Source organism: Physeter macrocephalus, chromosome 9 (genome assembly GCF_002837175.3).
Source record: "Physeter macrocephalus isolate SW-GA chromosome 9, ASM283717v5, whole genome shotgun sequence".
Classification (NCBI taxonomy): Eukaryota; Metazoa; Chordata; class Mammalia; order Artiodactyla; family Physeteridae; genus Physeter; species Physeter macrocephalus.
In genome coordinates this window covers 45,593,951-45,620,338 of record NC_041222.1, presented here as the reverse complement: position 1 = coordinate 45,620,338, position 26,388 = coordinate 45,593,951, and the positions used below count along the sequence as shown (strand labels likewise).

Sequence of the window (26,388 nt, the reverse complement as noted above, 5' to 3'; positions counted from 1 at the left end):
AGCCCTTACCTTCTGGGGTCTGTGCTAACTCTGGGTAGTTAATGTCACATTGAATTAAATTATTGGGCACCCAGTCGGTGTCAGAGAATTGGAAAATTGGTGTTGGAATGACATAGCTGGGGATAAAATGGTGAACAAGAGCAGACATTTTCTGCTCTTACAAAATTTACAAATATTTCTATGAGTTTGTTGGGTTATGTAGCACTCCGCTGTATGTCATCCAATTGCCCCTCCAGATCTACTCACCCTGGTCTTTAGAGGCTGACTCTTATGGGCCACGTCAGTGGGCACCCTGTTCTGTCTCTGGTTGAATTTGATCAGTGGAGAGCCCTGGCAGAACACTGAAGGGAGGGGGGTGAGTGAGGTCAGGGTACTTATCCTCCTTACTCTGTCCTTGTGGGGACACCTTGGGCAAGGTCCCTAGATGGAACACCACTACTCTTTTCAAGACATTTTTCTCTATATGGCTTTCTTTTTCCAGGTTCTGCCAACCCCTCCTCCTTGTGTCCTTGTACCTAGGGTTGGTAACAGTGGTTCAGCTCCCAACCCCAGATTATTGCCCACAATTCCTTGTGGTTTTATTTCAACCTGAGTACACCTTTGTAAAAAGTTCCTTGGTAAATAAGCCTTTGAATTATCTAATTAGAGTATTCCATCTTATGGGGACCCCTGACTAATACAAGCACTGTCCATTTAAATGTGGATGGATGCTTGCCAAGTATGTTGATTTTTGTTTTGCTATAGTTGATGCTACTATATTAACATAATATAGCCAGCTGCTTCTTAAGAAGATCACGCTATCATTGCTTCTTAGTGATGGTAAAATCATATCATAGACTAGAACGCTTATCTTCATATCCTTTGGCAGGAGAGTATACATTCAGTGAGTTAAAAGAGAAGGGGAACTAGCATATCAGTTCTGTTTTATAGCATTTAGAATTGCAATTTCAGCTGCCAGAATGCTCTTCTTACCAATTATGATTCTGGCATTAATACTATATTCCAGGCTTTGAAGGTGCATTAATAGCCTGGAATTTATACCAAGATGATAATACTGATGTGAGGTCAATAAAGGTTGCACAAAGCCATTGTTATTAACTGGTTTATTGGTGAGATGGAACAGGATAGTAGCACCCAGAAGTTCAGTAGTTGTGCCTGAAACATATTTTCTTTCATGATAAACACTAGAAAGGAAGAGAGAGAGAGGAAGAGGGGGAGAGAACACCCAGAAATGAGTTGTGAAGAGAGCACAAAGTGTGTGCTTTTATTGTTTACAGAGGTTCTGCCATGGGGAGCCATGCCATGAAACTCACATTTGTTATTGCCCTTTCCATCTGAACCCACCCCGGCACCTCCTTGGAATCTGTTATAAGCCAGTTTTTTCAAATGATGAATTTCTTGTAGAAAGGGGTGAACTTATCCATTTGCAGCCTTTCATCAGAATTACTTTGACCCTCCTCTCTTCCTTATTTTGCTTCCCAAAGTCATTACTGAAATATAAATTAGGATGGCCAGACAGGATTATCAAAGATGGTATCAGTTTGTCTGTAATCCATTGTTCTGTAGACAAGAGGGAAAGCTTTTCTCAGAAGATGGTACATGTTTATATCTCAGCAGAACTAGTGAGAGGCTATATTCATCCTTAACCATTAACCACTAGAGATAAAAGCAATTTCAAAGGTCATCTACCCCCTAATGCTATAGGTGAGGAAACTGAGACCCAGAGATATTAGAAGACTTAGCCAAGAGCACAGCTGTATTAGTTTGCCAGGGCTGTGTAACAAAGTACCACAGACTGAGTGGCTAAAACAACAGAAATTTATTGTCTCCCAGTTCTGGAGGCTAGAAGTCCAAAACCAAGGTGTTGGCAGGGTTGGTTCCTTCTGAGGCCTGTGAGGGAAGGACCTGTTCCAGGCCTCATCTGTCCTTGGCTTATCAATGGCCATCTTCTCCCTGTGTCTATTCTCATCATATTCCCACTTAGGTGTGTCTGTGTCCAAGTTTTCTCTTCTTAGAAGTCCACTAGTCATATTGGATTAGGGCCTACCCTCCTGACCTCCTTTTAACTTGATTACCTCCATAAAGACCCTATCTCCAAAAGAAAGTTGCATTTTAAGGTGCTGGGGGTTAGGACTCCAACATATGAATTTGATGGAGGGACACAATTCAACTCATAACAATAGCTGTCTAAAGACTGACTAGAATTTTGGTCTTCTGATGCCCTTATTAGGTTTTTTCCCCTACTACACCATGTGTAGTATTACACATGTAATTACACAAGTATTAATATTCTTGTTCCCTTAGACACACAGAAGACCATTTTCTTTTTCACAGAGGTAGGATACAGGGATGTGATTAGAACCTCATAGTTCACTGCCGAGGGGATTGGGGAACTAAGATCCCACCAGCTGCGCAGTGCAGCCAAAATATGACAATAGTCTTTAAAAATCACAGCAGATTACATATTCACCGTCTTTAATTTATTAATAAGTATTCTAAAATAATGGGTTTTGGTTCCTATCCCTCTGGTTCATTTTCTAGATGGTGTGAACAGTGTTAGAGCAGGTATCATTTCTGTGGTCTAGTGTGCTCATTTTGAAGGCGGGAAACCTGATGATCAGAGAAATAACAGGATCAGCCCAAGAACCCAAGTGCACTCTCCCCTAGACTAATGTGCTTTTCACCCAGGACAGCAGCTGCGATGTAGAACTTGGCAACAGTGGACTAAGTGGCATTTCTAACTACCTGCTGACATCCACTAGGGGTACACATAAAATGGCACGGGGCCTACTTAACCAACTGATACACTGTGTCTCTTGGTACTTAAAAGAGGTAGTAGTTTCTAGGATTTCCCCTCTGTGCCCCTCCCCTTAGCAGTTTCCCAAAGCTTATCTCTTGCATCACCAGCCTTTCAACATACACCAAGGGAGAAATTTCAGTGGTTAAAGAAATTCGAAAGATGCCACACACTGCATCCCTCTTGTAGCTACTCATCATGCATTCTGGAATACTGAAGGCTTTGCCATGTCTTTCAAGAAGAAGCATTGAACTTCCTTTAATCAGGTGTTTCCAAAGTCATCTGATTAGGGAACCATTTGTCCATGTAAACCTGTAATTTGCAAGCAACACATTTTGAGCAATCCTGTCTAAAACTTGTGTAAGTTGAAGAGATATATACAGTGGGAAAGAATTTAGAATAAATTTATAGGAAATAGAGCAAGGGACCTGCAGAGATCTCTCTCTAGATACGTGTGTGGCAATTCTTATAATCTCCACCAGATATTCCTTATGGCTGATTAGCAGGGGTGGAATACTAAGCTGGACTGGCCAGGCTTTTCACTCATTAGGATCTTTCTTAATTGTGAGGGTGTGGATGACTGTTTTTTGTGAGCAAAAGGGGGAGAGAGAGAGAGTGTGTGTGTGTGTGTCCCGGAGAATCAGATGGCTTAAAAAAGAAAAAAAAGTACTGGGCTCACAATCAGAAGACCTGATCTGTTTCGGCCTTTGTCATGGATGTGAGATGTGACATCTCCTCCACTAGTTAGTGTGGGTGTTATTGCGCAAACCCCATCCCTCTGTCACAAGTCAGGCCTTTAGTACCCAGCGGGCCTCCCAGTACACTGGGGATCTCAGCAAATACTGTCTGAAGGTGAAGGGGGGGAGGTTGTCAGGCTGATGACATAACGTCTAAGCGTTTGGGTCACCGCAGGGGGAGCAGAGTGTTTGGTCCAAAGGGCTGTCATTCCTGAGGGAGATAGGAATGGGTTGTCTAACACCCTACAGCAACCACGCAGCACAGCCTCATGGGCCATGCAGGATGCTGGTAGTTAGATGCTCCTGTAACGAAGACCCTCTGGTTTTGAATAACAGACACTATCTTTGAGCCAGCTTAAGAAAAAAAAGAAAATATATTGGGTAGATATTTCAGCATCGGATGGAATTTAAACGCTTGGAACAGCCAAAGCTTCAGAAACTTCAGAAGCATGATGGCTCAAGGCATCTGCTTTTCACTCTCGGTTTATGTGAGCCTCAGCTCTAATTTTGGGTGAAATGTCCACTCTAGGCCACTTAATTATGATATATCACCTTGATCTCATGGAAAATGGGTCTTTTTCTCCAGCCCCAGTGGATGCAGTGTGACAGTATAAACCAGGCACAGTGATCTCATTGCCCTGTGTCAGGAACTGGTCTAGGGGTGGCCTTGTGATCCAGTACTAAGGTAGGAGATGTAAATAGAAGGGGGCTGGATATGGATTCTGGAAAAGCTTTTGTTTTCCCAATAAGAAGGAACAACAAATTCACAAGGCATGGCTCTTTCTCCCTTTGCTTTTCCCCTTCTTTGGAGTTCAGACATGATGCCTGGTGGTGCCGCAGTCATCTTGTGACTGTGATGTGACAAGCACCAGATGCAAGTTGTGTGCTAGGAGCAGGGATTTTAAAGGAGGGAGAGCCAAGATGTCTTTACAGTAGGGCTGCAACACTGACACCGGACCCAACACCTCCTGATTTGTTCTTGAGAAAAATGATAACCCCTTCGTGGAAATTACAGTGCACTACAATAGGTTGCTGTTATTGTTGTTACTTTGCAACCAAAATCATTCCTAAAATATAGATGTCGGAAGCCAATCCCTATGGATCAGGGAGTGATTCTCAGATCTTTAATGGGGGAGAGGACAGAGGATGGCTCATGAAATGGGGAGAGGTGTCTATGAAAGCTCCCCTGGAGCCGTGAAATCTTACCACTGCTACACGGCACAGAGAGGGGAGCCCTCTTTGTGCCGGTCCACACCTGTCCTAGATAGAATTAACTCATTAACTAATGCATTAATTTTGCTAATTTTTTCTTGATCCCTTATTATCTGCTAGATATTTTTCTAGGTGTTGAGAGCAGATTGGAGAAGACACAGGAGATGTTGGTTCTCATTAACATTTTACAGGGGAAATAGACAATAAACCAGAAAAATAAATGAACAGGATCATTCCAGATAATGAGAAGTGCTGTATGAAATATAAAATGGAGTGTTGTGATAGAGAGTTTGGGAGGGTGTGTGCTTAGAAGGCTTAAGAAAGCGATACTGGAAATAAAACTTGAATTGCAGGAAGGAGCCAGTTGTGTGAGACCCGGGGGCCAGGCTTTTCAGAAGGGAACAGCCAGTGCAGAGGCCCTTAGGCAGGGATGAGCACGGCCTGCTAGAGGCACAGACTGAATTATTAATGGGTGTCCAGTGCATGGTGATTCGGGAGGCCACCCGTGCTCATCTCATTGTGACCGTACTGGCCACTCAGCTTGCGGGCATTATGATGGATCTCCAGGCTGCTGACGGGGCTCCGTGCTGCATAGGTGACTGTTCCTATCATCTGCTTCAGGCTGGGATGGGATGGCTGGGGGAGGGTCCATGTAATAGACTGTGATCAGAGTGACCGATTGTGCCCTTTCCCTTTGAGAATGGACCCATCGTTCTCAGCCACAGCACGTAGGCTCCCCAGGGGGCTGGCTTCCCCTGGAATGGGTCAACCCGGTTCTGGAGGGGCCGGCAGAGCATTCAGCTGGCACACAGCTGCTTCAGGACCACACTCCAGTCACTCCCTCACGTTACATTTGCCACATTTGACGTGTCTCGCTGTGGAAAGACCTGGCTCTGGCTCCCAGCCTGGTATGCCTGGTCATACCCAACATCATTTTCAAGTGATACTTATCAGTGAAGCAGTCACATGAGGTCATAGGGCTAGAAGCTCCCTCAAAGGTCGTTCTGTCCTGCATTCCTCATGTGTCTGGCATTACCCAGAACAAAAGTGCTGGAATGCCACCACCCCCATTTCTAGCAGGTTGCCTGCTAAACCAGATATCCACCTGGTTCCGGTGCAGAATCCAGTTCTCTTTAACACGTAAACTTGGGGGCAATTAATTATATCTTGGAGCTGTTCGATTTTCCCATGGATCCTGTGTGATTGGTGGGACCCTAGGCATGTGTTCACCTTAAGAGGGTAAGGTGGTCTGCAGGTAGCCAAACTACCATGTAAAAACTCTAGTTCACTTCTCCTCGATCTGGGATGAAACGAATCGCGCAGTATCAAAGTTGGAAGAGACTTCAGTGATTAATATCCCTCCTCTTATAGATGGGGAAAGAAAAGGGAAAATGACTTAACCAAGGTTGATACTAATTCGACAATAGAAGGCTTTGGGGCATTCACCTGAGTCTTTCATACGTGTTTACAGCATTTTGTTGTTTTGCTTTGACTTATGGAATAAAGGGAGAACAAGTTCCTGGGTCGACAATGTGAATGTGTACAATCACAGTTCTCTGTGCCTCTATTTGATTCGACTCTCACTACCTATGTAGCAGGAATTCTTTTTCTCATTCAACAGGTGAGGAAGGTGAGGAAAATGAATCCATGTAGTTAGTAAGTGGCAATACTGCGCTCAAGCTTAAGAATTCTGACTTTTATCTGATATCATTTCCAAGTCCATCTCCATTTTCGTTCTCTGGGGGTTGAGGGGCATAACAGAAATTAGCCATAACTTAGGTAGGGTAGAATACACAGGAGCCCTGAAGCTAATGTTCTGGGTTGCTACGAGCCCTAAGGAAGGGATTCTGATTTTTATCAAACCACTGTCACCTTCACTGGTGTGTGAATACTTCCCTCTTAGACCCCCTGTATCTGAAGTAGAGGCTCCATGGCTCCTAACATAACCTGGTGCTGTCATTTCAATAGCTGCCTTCACTTATTTTAAATACCACCTCCTGGATAGAGTGTGACACGTATTACAAGGCCAGGCTGTTAGAACCAAATGCCTAGGTTCAAATCCTGGCTCTACCATTTCTTCTGGGTGACCCGAGGGATATTACTTAACCTTCTGGTATCTCACTTTTCTTATCTACAAAATGGGCTAGCAGTAGTGCCTTCCTGAGAAGAGTAAGTGTTCAGTAAATGTTAGGTGTTGCTATGTTTGCTCTCGAGACAGCAGGAGGAATTCTGTCACAGATCTGAGTTTTCTCCAGCAGTATGAAAAGAGTACTTTCATAGCTCATGATAACAGGTAAGCATTCCAGGGTGAGAAGTATCTAAAAACATAATCATATACAGTTTACTCCTTGACTCCAGAGAAGATTTGTTCCAGGCACTCTACTACAAGAGTTACCTTCTTTTCCAACAGCAGAAAGCTTTGGTTCACGCACCTGAAAAGCTAAAGCCGACCCGGAAGTTATGCTTAGAGAAGAAAAAGAGGGAAGAGCCTCTTAGGTAACTTGAAGAGCATAAAGGATCCAATGATAAAAACCACTGCCCTGAAGTGACATGTGCTACTTCTGGGCTGAGGATTAAACTGCTGACATGACACCCTCAGGATCTCTCTTTTTCTCCTCCGCCATCACATCCAAAAATTCTGCAGAGTGGATGCTTCATCAGCATGGGTTTGGAGCTAAGATGATGATGATACTGAGAAGAGCCTGGGGCGGACTCATTATGAAAAGTAAACTTTTATTGTTTTAAGCCACTGAAGAAAACAAAAAACACTGCCCTGAACTTTCCAAGGTGTAATAAATCTCTCTGCATAAGGCTCTCCAGTCATTGCCAAGGTATCATTTGTCTTCTTGTTTTTGTCTTAAAATAGACTAGAAAAAATGCTAACAAACCCCTTCCCATTAGATTGTGTATTTGCACTTCAAGGCTACGAAATGCCATTATTTCAAGTTCTTCCCATCATCTAAAATAACCCCCCTGTGTGTTTTATGGTTCCTGAGCAGTATTCTGACTTTAATTTAGACTGATGACTTTGTCTATTTCCTCACATGCAAATGCTTCTCCCTCTCCTCTTTCTGTTTTTCTCTCTCTCTCTCTCTCTCTCTCTCTCTCTCTCTTTTTGCGTATACTTTTTGCATGTTTAGATCATCTCTCTACCGACCTTTCAGTGGCTTAGCATTTTGTTGCAATGCATGAGCGAAGCTGGGAAACAGAGCCAGGTGGCAAACTGTGAAGCAACAGCTCAGCCTCACAGAGCAAGTGTGCTTTGTGCTATTTCTGGCCAGAGCAGATGTGGCCTTGATGAACTGTGAGGAACAATATCTCTCAGGTAAAAATAAGTTACTAAGATTAACACCGAAATGATGTAAGTCCTTCATTTGCAGACAGATCCTGCACTGGGAGCCATGTGGAAAGAAGACTGGATTGGAAATCAGATTCGGGGTCCTGCTGGGGTTTCTTCCAGATGACCCCGCCAATCAGACATCTGGTCTCATGTAAGTATCTGTGACTTACAAAAAGAATTTTTTAAATCAACAACAAAAAATAGGGAGAATATAATAACAGAACTGTGTGTGCCACCATCGATTTCTAGGCAATCCTGACATTTGGATGAGTTCGCTTCAGACCTAGCTGAGTTTTTTGTGGATTCCTCCTTAACCCCATTTCCCTTCCTCCTACCCCAGAGCTTAACACTGTCCTGAATTTGCATGCTTTCATACTTCTTCTGTATACGTGTTTTCAACAATAGGTACTCTTGTTTTGCATGTTTTAAAACATTAAATAACTGTAAATACAATGTGCATAGCATTCTGCAACTTGTTTTTTTTTTTAATTTAGCATTAGATTTCAGCCACAAAGCTCTGATCCGTTCATTTTAACTACTATATATTGTAATGATTTGTGAACAGACGTCAGTCTGTCTGTCTGTCTATCTATGCATCTATATCTATCTCCATTCTCCTGTTGATGAATAATTAGATTGTTTCTAATTTTGCACTATGATAAACAATGCTTCCATGAGTGTTCTTGTTCGTTTCCTGTACTAACATACAAAAGCTTCGCAAAAATAGCATTTTTTTCAAAATGTTTTGTCTACACCCACAGTTAAACATACACTTTACATGGAAACCCAGCACATACGTGTGCTACATTTCTGTGTGTCTGTGTGTATGCACAGTGTATGGGTAATAAAATTTCTCAGAATAATTACCCTTGTTGTCTGTTCAGCTATAATCCAGTTCGGTCTGGTCTATTTCACACACCAACAAATATGCTGTTTGCAATTTACTAAAGTGATTCCATGACCCAGTGGTGCATCTCCACGGTTCTGGGGTCCACACTTGGACATGGAATTGCTGGGTCATACGTTATAGCCATTTTCAGATTGAGGAGTTTATGCCTTTGTGAGTTCATTTGTTGCATTTAAATGGATATTTGCATTTAGCCAGCATTGTTGGGGTTTCTAGGATGCGGCTTTGTGAGTTATTTAGTGGCTGGAAATGGAAGTCCCGTTTTAGCTTTCTGGGCTTCAGTTTGTTCATCTGTCACAAGAAGCGGAAACAAAACAAAAATAGTGGACTCTTCAGTGTTTTGCAGACTGCTTTCTTTTCAGCCCCAAGGTCCTGGGGAGGGGTTCAGGGTCTGTCTGCCGCAACGTGTGTAAGCTGCGGGGAGAGGGGGGCTAGGGTAGCGAAAGGAAGAGAATGAGTTGGTGGAATTCTGGGCCTTTCGCAACAGTCCCTACCCAAGGAGCTCATTTTGATATTTATCCATTGTATTTCCATGGTGTGCAGCTTGAAAATATTCTTCAACTATAGGTTTAGATATTCTCCAAGGCGCTTTCCAGATCTAAACTGGAATGCAAATCACTTTTGAGTCTCTGGACCATGTAAAATTGCAGCCAGAATTAGAGAACTTGATGGCTTAGGGCATGGGGCGTTGGTATATAGTGTTGGTTAACCCAAGTTCTTTGCGGATTTCTGCCACTATAGAATCTGACTTGTAAAGGATGCTTTCAGAGTCCTGTGGGGCAGTGAGTTTGGGGCATTCTTGGGCTGGGGCTGCCACCTTGGGGACAGCCATTTCTACTCTGTCCTATGGGCTTCATCCACATGAGGCTGCTTGAAAGAATTTTGGGGGTTTTTTCAGTATAGTTGATTTAAAGTGTTGTGTTAGTTTCAGGGGTATAGCAAAGTGATTCAGTTTTATATATATATAAAATGTAAACATTGTATATTATAGATATACATTCTTTTTCAGATTCTTTTCCATTATAGGTATTGCAAGATATTGAATATAGTTCCCTGTGCTATACAGTATGTCTGTGTTGTTTATCTATTTTATATATAGTCGTGTGTGTCTGTTATTCCCAAACTCCTGATTTATCCCTTCTGTTCATGTGCGCCCCCTTCCCCCTTTGGTAACCATAAGTTTGTTTTCTATGTCTGTCAGTCTGTTTGTGGTTTGTAAATGTCTAATTTTTTTCCACATATAAGTGATAGCATATGATACTTGTCTTTCTCTGTAAAAAAAAATTGCTTTGTTTTCACTGGCTTGTATCTTTGGTGAATAAGGGCTTAATATAAATTTCTCTGAGCTCCACTTCTGCCCTGCAAACCGTTCTACAGGCTCACGGTAAAGCTCATTTGCTCAGCAGGGCACACATACAGTTAAACTATTATATTCACAGAGAGGAAATTTTATTATCATTTTAATGACAATATTCAGCTCCTTGTGGGTTTATTTTTGCTTTCCCAAATAGGGTAAGAGCATAAAAAACGGGTGGTAACTTGGTAGTAAAGTGACTTCCGGGTGGCATATGTTAATTCATAGAGAATCCCGGTTCCTGTTTCTAATCCCCATGCTTTCTCTCTCGCCCTCCCTGCCTTCCAGCGCCCGGAAGACTGCCTCCCCTCAGATCCTGGTCCCTCCCTTTGATTTGTCCCACTTGCATTTCATCTTCCTTAATCACTGTTTTCATCACATCACTCCCTTGCTCAGAAACCCTCCAGGGATTTTTATTTCCCACCACATCAAATCTAAACGCGGCGGCCTGTTTTCAAGGCTTCTGCTAATCTATTCTTTCCTCGCGTCTCCAGCTTTATTTCCTTTGCCAGATGTGGTTCTGGTTCCTGTGGTTTAGAGATAATGGAATTTTTGTACACACTCACACACACAAATTGAAATCTGCATCATTTTTCTTAAGCACAGTTCAGCCTAGTTCCCTTACACAAAGCGCACATCAGCAGTGATGGCTCACTTCCCCCTCCCCCAGGCCACGTGAGCGAGACTGAGGGGTCCTCTGGGGGCAGCGCGTGGAGGAAAACAGTTTATGCCCCACTCTCTCTCCATATCCTGGGAGAAGATTAGGCACTGAGAAAGGTGACTTTTCACTGGAGTGGTTTGTGAAAAGCGCTGCCATTTTGACGAGACAGGCAGGATGCAAGTAGCTTAGAAGGCAAGTATGAAAGATATGAAATTTCCAGCCAGAAAGAGTTGGTTCAAAAACTTGCAAAGGGGTACACCCTGGATAAGGCAAAACTCAGCAGATCAAGAAGCCCCAGAAAAGATGCCGGTGAGGTTGGTAAAGGAAATTCAAGGGTAGGTCTACCTATCGAAGTAGGCCTACCATGTCTGTGAATATAGTTTATTTTTGACTTTTTATTTATTACGCAATGTGTGTGTGTGTCTAATTGTCATTTACTTTGTTTTTCTATAACTATTTCAGTAAGTCCTGGCTCTTCCACTTAGTAGCCGTATGATTTGAGGCAAGTTTCTTTATGCATAAAGCGGAGGTTATAATGCTACATAGTATATGGGGTTCTTGTGAGGACTGAACAAGATAATACATTTAAAGAGCATAGAACGAGGTCCAAGACAAAAATATTAGCCATTATTCCTGTCACCATTATTATTATAAGTACACATAAGCTGCTCTACATTTGAGCAGCTGCTAAAATTCCACCTCCTCTCAAAATACCTTCAGGTCAGTTTAGTTGAGCAAACATTTGCTGAGTGCTCACTATATCTCAGGCACTGATGCAACACTGACGAAACTACAAGTAAGAAATTGACCTTGCCTTTGAGTAGCTTGCCTTCCAGTAGGGAAGACAAACCCATAAGCAGATTATTTCAGTATAAGGCTTGGCTGTCCAGTGCAGTCACTACTAGCCATGAGTGGCTCTTAAGCTTTTGAAATGTGGCTGGTCCGAATTGAGATGTGCTCTACATGTAAAATACACAGTGGATTTTGGAGACTCGAAATGGGAAAAGAATGTAAAATATCTAATTAATAATTTTTAATATGATATTGATTACCTGTTGAAATGATTACATTCTGGATATGCTGGGCTAAATAAAACACATAATTAAAGTTAATTTCAGCTGTTTCTTTTTAATGTTTAAAAACTGTACTACTAGAACATTTGTGTGGCTCCCGTTAAAGATTTCTGTTGGATAGCACTTAGTCTAAGACGATACAATGGAAGTTCAAACGGGGTGTAGGAGGGAGGCACGTCATGCAGCCTGGGGTTGAAGGAAGGCTGCCTGAAGGAGCAGATGCATCCTGAGCTGAATCTTAAAGGATGAGCAGAGGTTATCCAGGCAATGACAAATCTAAAGGGCATTCCAGATGGAGGTAACAGGAAGGCGTGGAAAGGATGGTGTTTGTGAGGCACTGGAAGCAGTTGGTTATTCCACAGTATAAAGTATGGTGAGTTGGGGACTGGAAGAAAAAGCTACCAGAGAAGTGAGGTCTAATTTTCCCATCATTTAACATCTAGCTGTCATTAAATGCTCTGGTTCTTGTCTTATACATGAGGTCTGGTTATGTTTCCACTATCTTTTGAAGTTTTAGACTATCAGCCGTGGAGAGTTGGAAAGTTATGTCTGTACAAGAATAGGGTTGTCCCAGAGGACGGGACTAATGAATGCGCATAGGATACTTGGAAGGCAGGATGCCATTGTCCCCTCTGCAGACAGTCCTCAAGGTGGAAAGGCAGCCTCAGATTGCTGCCTAGCGTGTAGCACTAGTGAATGAGAATCAATATGGGAAGGCAGAGCTTTTGTTTTGCTCTCATTCATTGGGTTCAAGGAGAGTATACATGGCTGCACTCACACTCATTTACCTGTCAATGGATGTCAGTAGGACTCCTCCCCCTATAAATGCCCACCAATAAGAAATATAATCATTCATCAGATTATATTAATTTGGAAGTGCATTATACCATTCTATCACAAATCACCCTCAGGTCTTCTGCCATTAGTAACTAATTATTACATGGTTATTTAGTAGATCATGAAAGAGCTCATGGAAGAGGAGTAGCAAAAGAAGACTCTGAAAACCGAAGCAGATGGAGAAACTGGAGAGTTAGACAGTATCTTCCAGGTCTGCTTCTCACTCATTAGTACACATAAGAATTACATGGGATCTTGTGAAAATACAGGTTCTGATTCCTTAGGTCTAGGGATGGAAGCAACAAGCCGCACTTTTTATCAAGCTCCCAGGTGATGTTAATGCCACTGGTCCACAGACCTCACTTGGAGCTGCAAGGTCTTAGAGTCTGTTTAGTACAGTCCTTTACCCAGGGCTGGAATCTCCATTGCAACAGCCCTGAAGAGTAATTGGAAGCCTCTGCAGGAAGACCTCTGGTGTGCCTCACCTCCTGCTCCTTTGTGGAGTGAGTCTGATTGTTGGAAGAGTTTTGCCTTGTCCCTAGATGCTATCTGGGAAATTTCTGTGCATTGGTCCTTGATCTGTTTTTGGAACCACTGCAATAATGAATCTAATCTCTCTTTCTCACGATAGCCACTTGGAAATTTGAAGAGCATTTGTATCTTCCCCTTAACTCTACTCTTCTATGGGTTAAATCTCCTCATCTCCTTTAGCTATTAATCATAGAACCCTCTGGACTCTCCCAGGAAACAGTGTTCTTTAAGTGTACCTCTCCTAAAGTGTACCTCTCACAATGTTCCAAGCTTTGTCCAAACATCAAAATGTAAAATGGGTTTATTAGCTACCTAGCTGTTGATTCTCTACTTCTGCCAGCGAGTCCTCAGTCTTGGTTGGTTGGCAGCCACGTGAGATTTTAGATTCAGAATGAACTTCGTTGATAAGAAAAAGCCCTGTTTTTTCTCACTGGTTGCTATTGACTCATCTAGCACTTCCGGAGTTTATTTTTATTTTAAAAAAAGAAGCTGTGATGACTTCTGGTTATGAAATAAATACTTGGAAATGTGGAAAATGTGAACAAGCAAAATGACCATTATTAACATGTTGATGTATATAAGCCAATTGTTTTTATGCACAGGGATGCATATGTATTGTCGGTAGCATTTTGCAATGGCACTGAACCATCCTCTGTGAACGTTTCATACAACATTTTTATTAGCTACATATTTAATCATATCAAAACTTCGTAGATTATTCAACTAGCCCCCTGCTGTTGGACATTTAGGTTTTGATTTTTTTTTGTCATTGTGATCAATGCTTTAATAAACATCCATGAACCTAAATTTTTTTATTTTTTTTATTGAATTACAGTTGATTTACAATATTGTGTTAGTTTCATGTGTACAGTAAAGTGATTCAGTTATATATACATATATTCTTCTTCATATTCTTTTCCATTATAGGTTAACACAAGATATTGAATATAGTTCCTTATGCTATACAGTAAATCCTTGTTGCTTATCTATTTTATGTATAGTACTGTGTATCTGTTAATCTTAAGCTCCTAACATATCCCTCCTCCCCGCCCTTTCTCATTTGATAATCATAAGTTTGTTTTCCATGTCTGTGAGTCAAGAACCTAAATATATATACATTTTTTATTAAGGTAAATTCCTAGAAGTGAAATTACTGAGCTAAGAGATATGACATTTGAAGTTGTTTCGTTTGTTTGTATATGTCATATTGTCTTCTAGAAACATTGTACGAATATGGATGTGTTACCAGCAACAATAAGAACACCGATTTTTCTACACACTTGCACTCATAATCATAAAAAAAGTCTTTGATGGTTTGAAGAACAAAAACAAATGATATTCCATTGTTTTATTTGTATTTTAATAACTAGTGAGAATGAACATTTTTTTGCTTGTCTATTGCCATTTTAACTTTATCTTTTGGAGAATTAACTATTCATATCTGTTGCTCATTTTTCTATTAGGGCATTTTAATTTTTCGTAATGGCTTGATGGCTTAGTTATTTTAGTGCAAAGAATATTTATCCCAAACAATTTTCTCAGTTTTATTTGCTTTTTAGTTTTGTATTTCATTATAACTAGATGTGTTCTGGATTATGTCTTCTATCAGATTATTCTTGATTTATAGAAAAGTTATATTTGTGTGTGTGTGTGTATATGTGTTTTATAACTGGTAAGCTTGCTGAACATTCATATTCATTTGAAATGTGTTTTAAGTTAATGTTGAATTTCATATATTTTTCTTGTATTAGCTAGAAATTCAAGAACAATGCTACATAATAGTGGTGGTAATGGGCATCCTTGCTTTGTTCCTGACTTTAGGAATACCTTAAAGTTTAATTATTAAACATGATACTGGCTTTTGGTTTGAGATATGTATCAAAACAAATATGTATTTGCTAAGTAAATATCCACTTATTCAGATATTTTTACAATTTTAAAATTTAACAGTAATTCCTGAATTTCATCAAATATTTTTTAGCATCTGTTTATATGAATGAGTCTCTCTCTCATGAGCTCTCTGTCTCTCTTGAAACAATTGCAAATTTGGAGAAAAGTTGTGAGTACAGTACAAATGACTATTTTTCCGGAATCATTTGAGAGTTTGTTGCTGACATAATACCCATCAACTCTAAATACTTTTGTGTATATTTTCTACAAACAAGAAATACTCTCTTGCATTACCAAAATACAACCACCAAAACTAAACACTGAAACATTACTATCATCTAATCTGTAGATCCCATTCAAGTTCTGCCAAATGTCCCAGCCACTTCGCAATGACACCCAGTTCAGAATCACATGCTGTCCGTACAAAAAATTACACAAATGTTTATAGTAGCATTATTCATGATAGTCCAAAAATGGAAGCAACTCAAATGTTTATCAATTGATAAATAGGTAAACGAAATGTGGTATCTCCATGCAGTGGAACATTATTCAGCCAGAAAAGGATTGAAGTGCTGATACATGATACAAGGTTCATGGATGAACCTTGAAAATATTATGCTAAGCAAAAGAAACCAGTTAGAAAAGATCACATATGATATGATTCCATTTATATGAAAGGCCCAGAGTAGGCAAATCCATAGACTGAAAGTAGATTAGTATTACCTAGGGACTGGGGGGTGTTGGGAGAGGGAATGGGGGTGACTACTAATGGGTGCAAGGTTTCTATTGGGGTGATAAAAATGTTCTTAAATGGTGGTGATGGTTGCACATCTCTGTGAATGTAGTAAAAAACATTGAAATGTATACTTGGAAAGGGTGAAATTTATGTGCTGTGAATTTTATCTTCATAAAGCTGTTATTAAAGAAAAGACTTGTATGTTGCATTTACTTTTCATGTCCCTTTGGTCTCCTTCAATATGGAACAATTGTTCAGTCTTTTCTGGGCTTTATTGACCTTGACACTTTTGAAAATTATGGGCCAGTTCTTTTGTAGATTGTTCCTCAATTTTAGGTTGTGTTCTTCACATTGTATCTTATCAAGTGGTACATGGTTTCGATTTGTCCCATTACTGATGACGTTCAGTTTGATCCGTTGATTAAGGTGTTATCTGTCAGGTTTCTCTCCTGTGGAGTTGTTCCTTTCCCTTTTAAATAATTTTATTTTGTGGAAAGATACCTTGAAAGGGTATAAAAATCCCATTCTTTATCAAAGGTGTATTCATTTATTATATTAGTGTGAACCCATGCTTTCATATTTAATTTGTCATGTTATGATCCATTACTCAGATTAATTTTTTGATGTCAAATTATCCCAGATTTGACCCACGGGAGCCCGTCAAACTGGTTATCTGTGTCCTTTTAGTGTATCCCCTTCATTCCGTGAATGATCCGTTACTCTCTGGTATAAGAAGATGCTCTAGTTCATTTTGTACTTTGCCTTCCCCAGCCCTAGAATCAGCCATTTTCCCAAGAAGCCCTGGTTCCTCTTAGGAGAAAATGTTATTGAGAAACTAAGAGTTGATCTCTAAGGTATGCGTGCTGTTTTTGGGGTTTCACTGCTCCAAACCCCTCTCAGTGGACTGAGCTAGAGAATATATCTAGGTTTCTGTGTACCTACACACACACTTATATGTATGTGGTTTTCTATATTATCTGTGTTTATCCATCCACCCATATGTCAAAAACCATGACTTTATAGAGATACTTTTACCCCATTCCAACTCCATAAGTTTGAGTTTTCTGCAATTCCACATTTGTAGCTCCCTCCTCTGAGAGTAAGAAATCTGACTTCTGTTATCAGTAAGAGCGTTACCTATGTGATGAAACCCTGTGTAAAACCAGTCTTTCATTTACCACCACTGTTCTCTCCCCTGTGTTTGCCCTTCTCACCACACTCAAGTTCTAGCACACACCCATTTCTTCTTGGCCCTAGCTACTGGCTTTTGGATTGAATTGGTCAGGAAGGGAAGCGGGGGGACAAGATGAGGAGGAGGAGAAAGCTGTTTTTCTCTTTTGACTTATAATTTAGTGAACTATACTAATAGTTTTTTCTAATATTGACTCATCCTTGGACTTTTGCAATGTGCCCTGCTTTGCTTTTTCTACTCTTTCATTTAAGATTTCTTGATAAGTTTTTTTTAACATTTTAATTTTATTGGAATAGAGTTGATTTGCCATGTTGTGTTAGTTTCAGGTGTACAGCAAAGTGATTCAGTTATACACATATTCATTCTTTTTTAGATTCTTTTCTTATATAGGTTATCACAGAATATTGAGTAGAGTTCCCTGTGCTATACAGTAGGTGCTTGTCAGTTATCTATCTTATATATAGTAGTGTGTCTGTTCATCCTAAACTCCTGATTTATCCCTCCCACATTTCGCTTTTGGTAACTAAGTTTTCAATATCTGTATGTCTGTTTCTGTTTTGTAACGAAGTTCATTTGTATCTTTTTTAAAAATTAGATTCCACATATGAGTGAGATCATATGATATTCATCATTCTGTGTCTGACTTTCTGCAATATGGATTGACCTAGAGATTATCATACTAAGTGAAGTAAGTCAAGGTTTCTTGATAAGTTAATTTATTTTGCTCATCTGAAAAAGCCTTGACATGCTAGAAATTTTCTTAGACATTCCCTTAATTTCATTCTCTTTGATTTCTACAGGGGGAATACATGGCTTTCTCCTCACTTCTTTGCATTTTTCCAGTGCCTTTGATTTTGAAAGGACTACCAGAATGATGGCTGCATTTTCAGTGGTGGAAATTATTGCTATGTCTCAGAAGCAAGGAATCACAGGATATCTACTTTCCAGTGGTGATACATGACTCTCATAAATGAAAGCCACACCATCATTTATAACACCCTAATGAGTTTTTTTCATAGAAACAGAACAGAGATTCCTAATGTTTCTTGGAACTTCCCAAAAAAAAAGGGGAAGAAAAAAAAATTCAACTAAATGCCCGAATGTTAGCCCAGCATTGGAAGAGAGCAGCCTTAAAGAATAATTGGTGAGTAAACCCACACCAATATCACTATCCTTCATCTCCTTCAGATCAGCCTGACCCAAAAGAATTTCTGGGAGCCCACAAGAAGATTAATTGAAAAGATAAATATGCTTTGGGAAGCATTTGTATTTTGAGGAGAGATGGAATTGGGGAAGTGCCACGTAGACGTCTATCATTCTACAAATCATAATTATTGTCAGTGACCTGAAACCTGGAGCATGTTATGAGGGTTAAATAATGTCCATAGTTTTGCTCTCCGGGAATGCTTTTGTTCCCCACCTGATCGTTACCGCACTGCCTTGAGTCTTTTAGGCCTAAAGTGCATAAGTTGCTTATATTTAGCTGGGTAGTTGGTTCATTTTGGAGAGAACCACCTTGCAGGTATGATTTTCTTCTGCTGACAGAGAACAAAGCCTGGATTCTTACCCTTTTAATGTTTCATTATTCATGCTTTCTTCCTCGTCTCCTACCAACCCTCCTACCAACCCTCCTACCAGTTCTGTTTAAAGAAGATATTATTTATTATGTATGTATGTAGATTCCTCCAGAAAGATCTACCTACGCCCAGGTTTGCTTGTGCAAATACACATATACCCACAGTATAAGTGTACTTCAGTATGTTTTTTTTCCTTGACCAGGTCGCTCCTAAGAAACCATGAATATAACAAAAGCTGTCCAAAGATATGAAGGAAGAAAGGATGGTACTTTTTGATTATGAGGTATGAATTTATTTTTGCATGAACACTTGACCATTGGGGAACTGTGCCTTCCTGTGAATTGCATGCTCCAGCCATGCCATTGGCTCTGGTGACCCACAGAGAGGGTAATCCAATTATCCATGTAAAGAAATGTCTGAAAACAAAGAATAAATAGCCGCTATATTATGGAATTAAGCTCATTCATAAAACTGGTAGGTCACATTCATTCCAGAAGTAAATCAATTAGAATACTGTATGAGGCTGTGATTAAAACATTCATTCATTTGTTCATTCAACAAATATTTATTGAGAGCCTTCCATGCGCTAGACACTGTCCTAGGTGCTGGGGGTGTATTAATAAGCAAAGACAAACATGGTCCTTGCTGGTAAATTTAACAACTGGTTTTCCAGAAACAAAAGCCCTGTTTTTTAGTATTTGCCAGTTTCAAGGTCTCCATGTTCCGCATTACCTGGCACATAGTCAGAACTCAAACATGGCAGCCATCATCATCATCTTTCTGTCTCGATCATAATTCTCATCAATATTATGTATGATGATTGTGCTTTAACAACATACTAAAAAGAAACTCATGATCTACGGAGGAAAATGTCCAAGACATGTGTTTAGGAGTGTGTGAGTGTGTGTGTATAAAGGTAAAGAAAAGCAGAGAAGGGTCTGAAAGGATACACACTGGATTTGGTATGGTTACCTCAAAAAGATGTGGGATTGAGTGTAAGTTAACTATCAAAGCGGGACTTTTTTTCTTTTCTTTCACTAAAAATCTGTACAGTTTGAATTTTCATGAGTATGAATTAATTTTATAATTTTTAAAGAAAATTTGCACTGTCCAAGTTAAACAAGCATAGCTCTCTCACATGATGCCAGTGCCACAGTGACCAAATGCATAGTAGATAAAGGGCGGTTATTATGGGAGAGTCAGATACCATGATATATGAATCATTGTAGATGGAGTCATTGTTAAATGATTGTTAGGTTGTTTTCCTGGTGAAAAGTGACTTCAGCTGTTGACAGAAGATGAAATAGAATCAAGACACTTGATAAGTATTCCAGTTGCTGTAGAACAGACCGCTCCAAAACAGCAACTTAAAATAATGAGTGTTTATTTTGCTCACAGATTTGCAATTTGGGTGGGGTGGGGGGGGGTGGGGACATTTTTGTCTCTTCTCTACTTGGCATCAGGTGGGGTGACTGGCAGGCAGAAGGTGGAATCATCTGAAGGGCGCTCACTCGCGTGTCTGGTGGTTGACGCTGACTGTTGGCTGGGACCAACATGGGGCTGTGGCTGGAACACCTACATGTGGCCCTTCACTCGGCTGCTCATCTTCCCCACAGTATGGTGGCTGGGTTCCAAAGGTGAGTGTCCCAAGAGAGAGCCGGGTGGAAGCTGTATCAGCTTTTATGACCTAACCTTGAAAGTCACACAGCATCACTTTCTTCACATTCTCTTACTCAAGGTAGTCGCAAAGCTTTGCCCAGGTGCCAAGAGAGGAAAAAAGGACTCTATCTCTTGATGGGTAAGTAGCAAGTTCTGCAAGAACATGTGGCACTGGAAATACTAACGTGGCCATTTTTGGAAAATACAACCTGCCCCAATAGGTCCTCTCCTTTCTGATGTGGTCTGTACTACATATCTACAGAGCAAATATGGAAAATTGCTCAGATCCTCTTGGCTGCCCTGCTGAATGTGAGTATTGCAGTTTCACCTTTACTCCAAAAACCATATTCGTGCGTTGTGAAAGCTGTAAATTCTTATGTGAGAAACAAAAAGAATTTTAGTATTATTATATTTCCCACGCTTAGCACAACCATGGTTTTTGAAACAGTTTCCCTGTGCACTGTCAAATTTGTCTTAACCTAAAGGGGAGATTGACACATTACAGGGATGGTGAAAGTCTACCTTTATTGGTTGGACCCAGGAAGCTGGTGGGTTTGTATTATTTTTATCTCTGAGCTTACTTGTCAAATACAATGAAAGATAGCACACAGAAGAGAGATTCATGAAAATGAATGGTTTGCAATGGAATTTCAAATATTCTTCTTAAGTGCACATTGGTGTTACTACCTACCAGCCACACTATTCAAGACTATGTTAAGTTTGCTTATTTTTAAAAACTTATTTATTTTTGGCCGTGTTGGGTCTTCGTTGCTGCGCACGGGCTCTCTCTAGTTGAGGCGAGCGGGGGCTACTCTTCGCTGCGGAGCACGGGCTTCTCATTGCGGTGGCTTCTCTTGTTGCGGAGCACGGGCTCTAGGCGCGCGGGCTTCAGTACTTGTGGTACACGGGCTTAGTTGCTCCGCAGCATGTGGGGTCTTCCTGGACCAGGTTTCTAACCCGTGTCTGCCAGGCAGATTCTTAACCACTGCACCATCAAGCAAGTCCCAAGGCTATGTTAAGTTTAATATGTTGAGAGTCAGATGCATTTCTCATTTTTTGTTAAGGTTTGAGTCAACTTACTCATTTTATCCCTAGTGTCCTTGGTTCCCACTTGGGGCATGCATGCATAGAAAACATATTTACGTAGAGTGGCACTTAGAGAATTGTCAGAAGACATCCAATTAATGGAGTCTACTAAGTTCAAATCTCCTTTTACTTTATGGTATGAATTATTATCCCCAAATCAGCTGTAAATTAGATCTCCAGGGATTCTAATTTTTAAAAACTCTATTACTGTTCATTTTTATTTCTTTGAACATAACCAAGTTCTTTCCTCATTTAAGAAGATGTGGTCATCGTGTAACCAAAGTCTTGAAAACTAAGCTCTTTTGATGACTGACATGTGAAACAAACAAAAAAGAAAAAAGAAAAAAACCAGACTTTCACATTGCCTTTTAAAGTGTGAAAAACAGCTTGTATTCATGCTTGGATAAAGCAGTCAAATTGAATTTTAACAAAGTTTTGCCTCCTAATATTTTCTTGTTTAGACTGAAGACAACCATGAGACATTTCATTTTAGCTCAGTCAACATTTTATTCTTCAGAAGTTTGGTAAAGACTTGAAACTTTTTCCAGTCCGTCCTCTCCCATCAGTACAACGCCAAAGTAACAAAAGGAGCAAGGTCAGTGCCTGTATCTTCCCTGAAGCTGACAGCATAAACGGAATTCAAATATTGTGAGCCCAAATTCTTATGTTCATTGATGTATCCTTGTAAAGAACATTTAGTGATATGTCCAGCTCAGACAATTATGAGAACCATCAGTTAAGACAATAAACATGGTTGTTCTTCAGCTCACCTAGGGGAGCGTTTATAAAATACTGATTCTTTGTTCCACTCCCCAAAGATGCTGGCTCACAGGCCAAGTATTAGGCCAAGGAATCCATACTCTACAAAAGTTCCTCTTATGATTCTGGGTGTCAGCCCATGGTGGGAATGACTGAATGAGAATTTGCTAACTTTTAAAGTAGCTTTTGTGAAGTAAGATGTTTTGCCTTGATAGAGTTTTTATAGCTCAAAACAAAGTGATAGTATGTTTGAATTTCTATCCTCGTTACATTTTAACAATAGGAATCCAGGCTTTATCTAAACTTTTATATATTGACTTTATAGTAGAAGCTACAGCTTTATTTAAAAAAGGGGGGGAGATTTAGTTCAGAACTCATTATTTCCCTCTTTAGCTTTGTATTTGGGCTGAAATATATTTTATATGTAAATAATGTTACATATAATAATAATGAGTACTATCATTATCTGGTAAAATTTGTCTTTTACATCCTTTAGGCTCCTCTAGCAGGAACTCATGAAATAAATGAAAAACTACAAACAATGAATTATGGTTAGAGGATATGAATGGGGCATGCCTCATAAAAGTGGAAATTTTTGTAGAGAGCCACAAAGGATACCTAAGATTTCTACAGATAGAGGAAACAGAATAAACAAAGGCATAGATGCTTGAAGTTGCCTGGCACATTCAAGGATGTAGCTAAGTGTAGCCAGGGTACAAGATAATGGGAGATAGCCATGGCTTAAAATATTCAGTCTTCAGCAGTGGGGGCAAAGAATTCTATCTCGGTTCTATTTCCAATTGTCTGGAGTGGCGTTTTGAAAAAGTATGTTAAGATGGATTCTGAGGATGCATCTGGCTCTGAGGTTGATTAGGGCTCAGGTATGGCCAGAAGACCGGGCAACAGAAAATCAGTGTATTTTCTATTCCTAGTCTATGTGCTGTAAATTTTGGGCATGTATTCTTGATCTTAGTGTTTTCTTCCACACTTTATCTTAATTTGGTATATATATTCAATGTCTTTGTCCTGCTTTTAATTCTCCCTGTGGTATCTGAGATTATATATTGATCTTTGAGGGGTTCATGAAACACTGATCCTTTGAGAAAGGTGTTTTGCCTTTGGCTGCCCTTCTAACCCTATGGGTGGGCACTGTGAGTGGACTTTGCTGGAACATATTGAAGTGGTGAGAACCAGATGACTGCAACCCAGTGTTCGCTTCTGAATTTCTGAATCAGTGATCGAGTCAAAGGGTGACTGATGAACCGTTAAGCTGATTTGCTGCATTTATGGATTTCCATTTAAAAGCCGATGGGGCACAGACATATTTTTCTCCAGAAGAGAAAGAGCTAACATAGCAATTAGGTCCTACTTCAGTTTTACCAAGAAAGTTTACACTGATTGTCAAAGCACCTGTATTATTATACATGTAAATATTGATTGATCAATTTACCAGTTTTCAGAAACAAATCTGAATACTTTACATGCTGCAAGGAAATTTTAAAATGCATATTTGCTTCTTCAAAACTGTAATTTCTGTGAAAGCTCTTTTTGTTGTTCCCACTTTTTTTGGTTACATCTAGCAGTCTCATTTGGACAAAATATATAGGCTCTTCATTACTACTACTTGAAGACTTTAATTAGCATGTGTTTTCACTTCTAAGACTTCCTTGGGGCCACATTTTAACACTCTAAAATCGGGCTGTGTGCATTGTAATCTCTGTGAACATTTCATGTCTCATTTTCCCTGTCTTTTCCTTCTCCCACCTCCCCATACCAAAGAGCTGTTAATAAATCTATGCTGCTTCTTGGCTATTTTAGAATCGAGGAAGTGTGGAAAGTGCATGCGTGGAGGATGGAAGACTTTCTCTGATTTTGCCAAAAGGAGAGAATGAGAACATGATAAATAAGGCAGAAGAAGAAGTGCTTTGACTGGACGTTTCGAAACCATATCTCCCTCTTCCCCTGCATTTTGAATGGGGCTCCGTGTACATCTGAAACCTGGAAGTTGGTCATGACTTTTTCTGCAGTGTCTTAAAGGAGCAAAAAAAATGATGGATCAGCTGCTTACAATCACTTTATTTCCAGTATTTTAAAATTGGTTTGGTAAGCTAATGACGTCAATCATTGCTGGTGCTAGAGGGAACATTTTTACCTAGAGATTAAAAACCTTAGAAAGTTAAGTCTTTTCTAAAAATTTTTATATTGCAGTACAGTTGATTAACAATGTTTTGTTAGTTTCAGGTGTACAGCACAGTGATTCAGTTATACATGTATCCATTCTTTTTCGAATTCTTTCCCCATTTAGGTTATTACAGAAGATTGAGCAGAGTCCCCTGTGCTGTACAGCAGGTCCTTGTTGGTTTTCTACGTTATATATAGCAGTGTGTACACGCTCTGCTCCTCTGTCTCCTGCATACCCACTGCCCAGACTTCCTGCATCCTTCTCCAGGACACTTCAGGTAATGCCTGTGTTCATTCACTATCCTGCAGAGAATGTTCTTCCTCTTCTTTCTCCAATATTCTTCATGCATGCAGGTGAGCTCACCAATGTTCAGAAAAACAGGTATGATCTTTAAAAAAATTTTTTTTAATTATTTTTATTTAAATATCGTTGATTTATAATGATGTGTTAGTTTCAGGTGTACAGAAAAGTGATTCAGATATACATATATGTGAGAATATGTATATATTCTTCTTCAGATTCTTTTCCATTATAGGTTATTACACGATATTGACTATAGTTCCCTGTGCTATGCAGTAGGTCCTTGTTTGTTATCTATTTTATATATAGTAGTGTGTATATTTTAATCCCAAACTAAGTTCATTTGTACCATTTTTTTAGATTCCACATATAAGTGATATCATATATTTGTCTTTCTCTGTCTGACTGACTTCACGTAGTAATCTCCAGGTCCATCCCTGTTGCTGCAAATGGCATTATTTCATTCCTTTTTAGGGCTGAGTAGTATTCCATTCTGTATATGTACCACATCTTCTTTATCCATTCCTCTGTCAATGGACATTTAGGTTGTTTCCATGTCCTGGCTATTGTAAATAGTGCTGCAATGAACATTGGGTGCGTGTATCTTCTTGAATTATGCTTTTCTCCAGATATATGCCCATGAGTGGAGTTGCTGGATTATATGGTAGCTCCATTTTTCGTTTCTTAAGGAACCTCCATACTGTTCCCCATAGTGGCTGTATCAATTTACATTCCCACCAACAGTGCAAGAGCTCCTTTTCCTCCACACCCTCTCCAGCATTTATTGTTTGTAGATTTTTTGATGATGGCCATTCTGACTGGTGTGAGGTGATACCTCACTGTAACTTTGATTTGCATTCCTGTAATGATTAGTGATGTTGAGAATCTAGCCATCTGTATGTCTTCTTTGTCTGTTTAGGTCTTCAGCCCATTTTTTGATTGGGTTGTTTGCTTTTTTGATATTGAGCTGCATGAGCTGTTAGTAAATTTTGGAGATTGATTCCTTGTCGATTACATTGTTTGTGAATATTTTCTCCCATTCTGTAGGTTGTTGTAGGTTGTCTTTTCGTTTTGTTTATGGTTTCCTTTACTGTGCAAAAGCTTTTGAGTTTAATTAGGTTCCATTTGTTTATTTTTGGTTTTATTTCCATTACTCTAGATTGCTGCGATTTATGTCATAGAGTGTTCTGCCTCTGTTTTCCTCTAAGAGTTTTAGAGTATCAGGTCTTACATTTAGGTCTTTAATCCATTTTGAGTTTATTTTTGTGTATGGTGTTAAAGAATGTTCTAATTTCAGGGAATTTTAAAGGTTGTCCCATCCTGCCATATCCTCTAAAAACCTTCTTCCACCTTTAGGTCCAGAGTTCTGCTTGATAATTCCTCAGCTTCATGAATATGGGAAGTTCTTAGATACTTCCTGCCCCATTACTTCTGACCTTAGAGTAGCAACCTTTAAGTCAAGTTAAATTTTCTAGTTGCCATAGACAGGAAAAAGTCGCTTAATGCTCAGCAAAGCATAGATATTTGGGGGTCAGACAGACTGCAGTTCAAGCCTCAA

The 26,388-nt window shown here is 39.8% G+C and overlaps 2 long non-coding RNA genes across 11 annotated transcripts in view; one reads left to right on the top strand and one right to left on the bottom strand.

Annotated features, from left to right (window-relative positions):
• LOC102980373 (uncharacterized) overlaps positions 1-26,388 on the top strand; it is a 127,523-nt gene that overhangs the window by 8,146 nt on the left and 92,989 nt on the right. For 6 of the 9 annotated variants that reach the window (XR_003681255.2, XR_447966.4, XR_008618229.1 and 3 more), the window contains exons 2-11: positions 7,157-7,577; positions 8,127-8,237; positions 17,863-17,955; positions 18,068-18,411; positions 19,047-19,127; positions 20,308-20,481; positions 20,583-20,812; positions 22,051-22,184; positions 24,167-24,451; positions 24,654-24,807. This is a non-coding gene — a long non-coding RNA (uncharacterized lncRNA). The remainder of the gene's footprint in view (positions 1-7,156; positions 7,578-8,126; positions 8,238-17,862; positions 17,956-18,067; positions 18,412-19,046; positions 19,128-20,307; positions 20,482-20,582; positions 20,813-22,050; positions 22,185-24,166; positions 24,452-24,653; positions 24,808-26,388) is intronic. The other 3 variants (XR_003681254.2, XR_447968.4, XR_002892210.3) reach the window with 2 other exon arrangements.
• Positions 19,108-26,388, bottom strand: part of LOC114486880 (uncharacterized) — a 70,602-nt gene continuing 63,321 nt past the window's right edge. For both annotated transcript variants that reach the window (XR_008618230.1, XR_008618231.1), the window contains exon 4: positions 19,108-19,260. This is a non-coding gene — a long non-coding RNA (uncharacterized lncRNA). The remainder of the gene's footprint in view (positions 19,261-26,388) is intronic.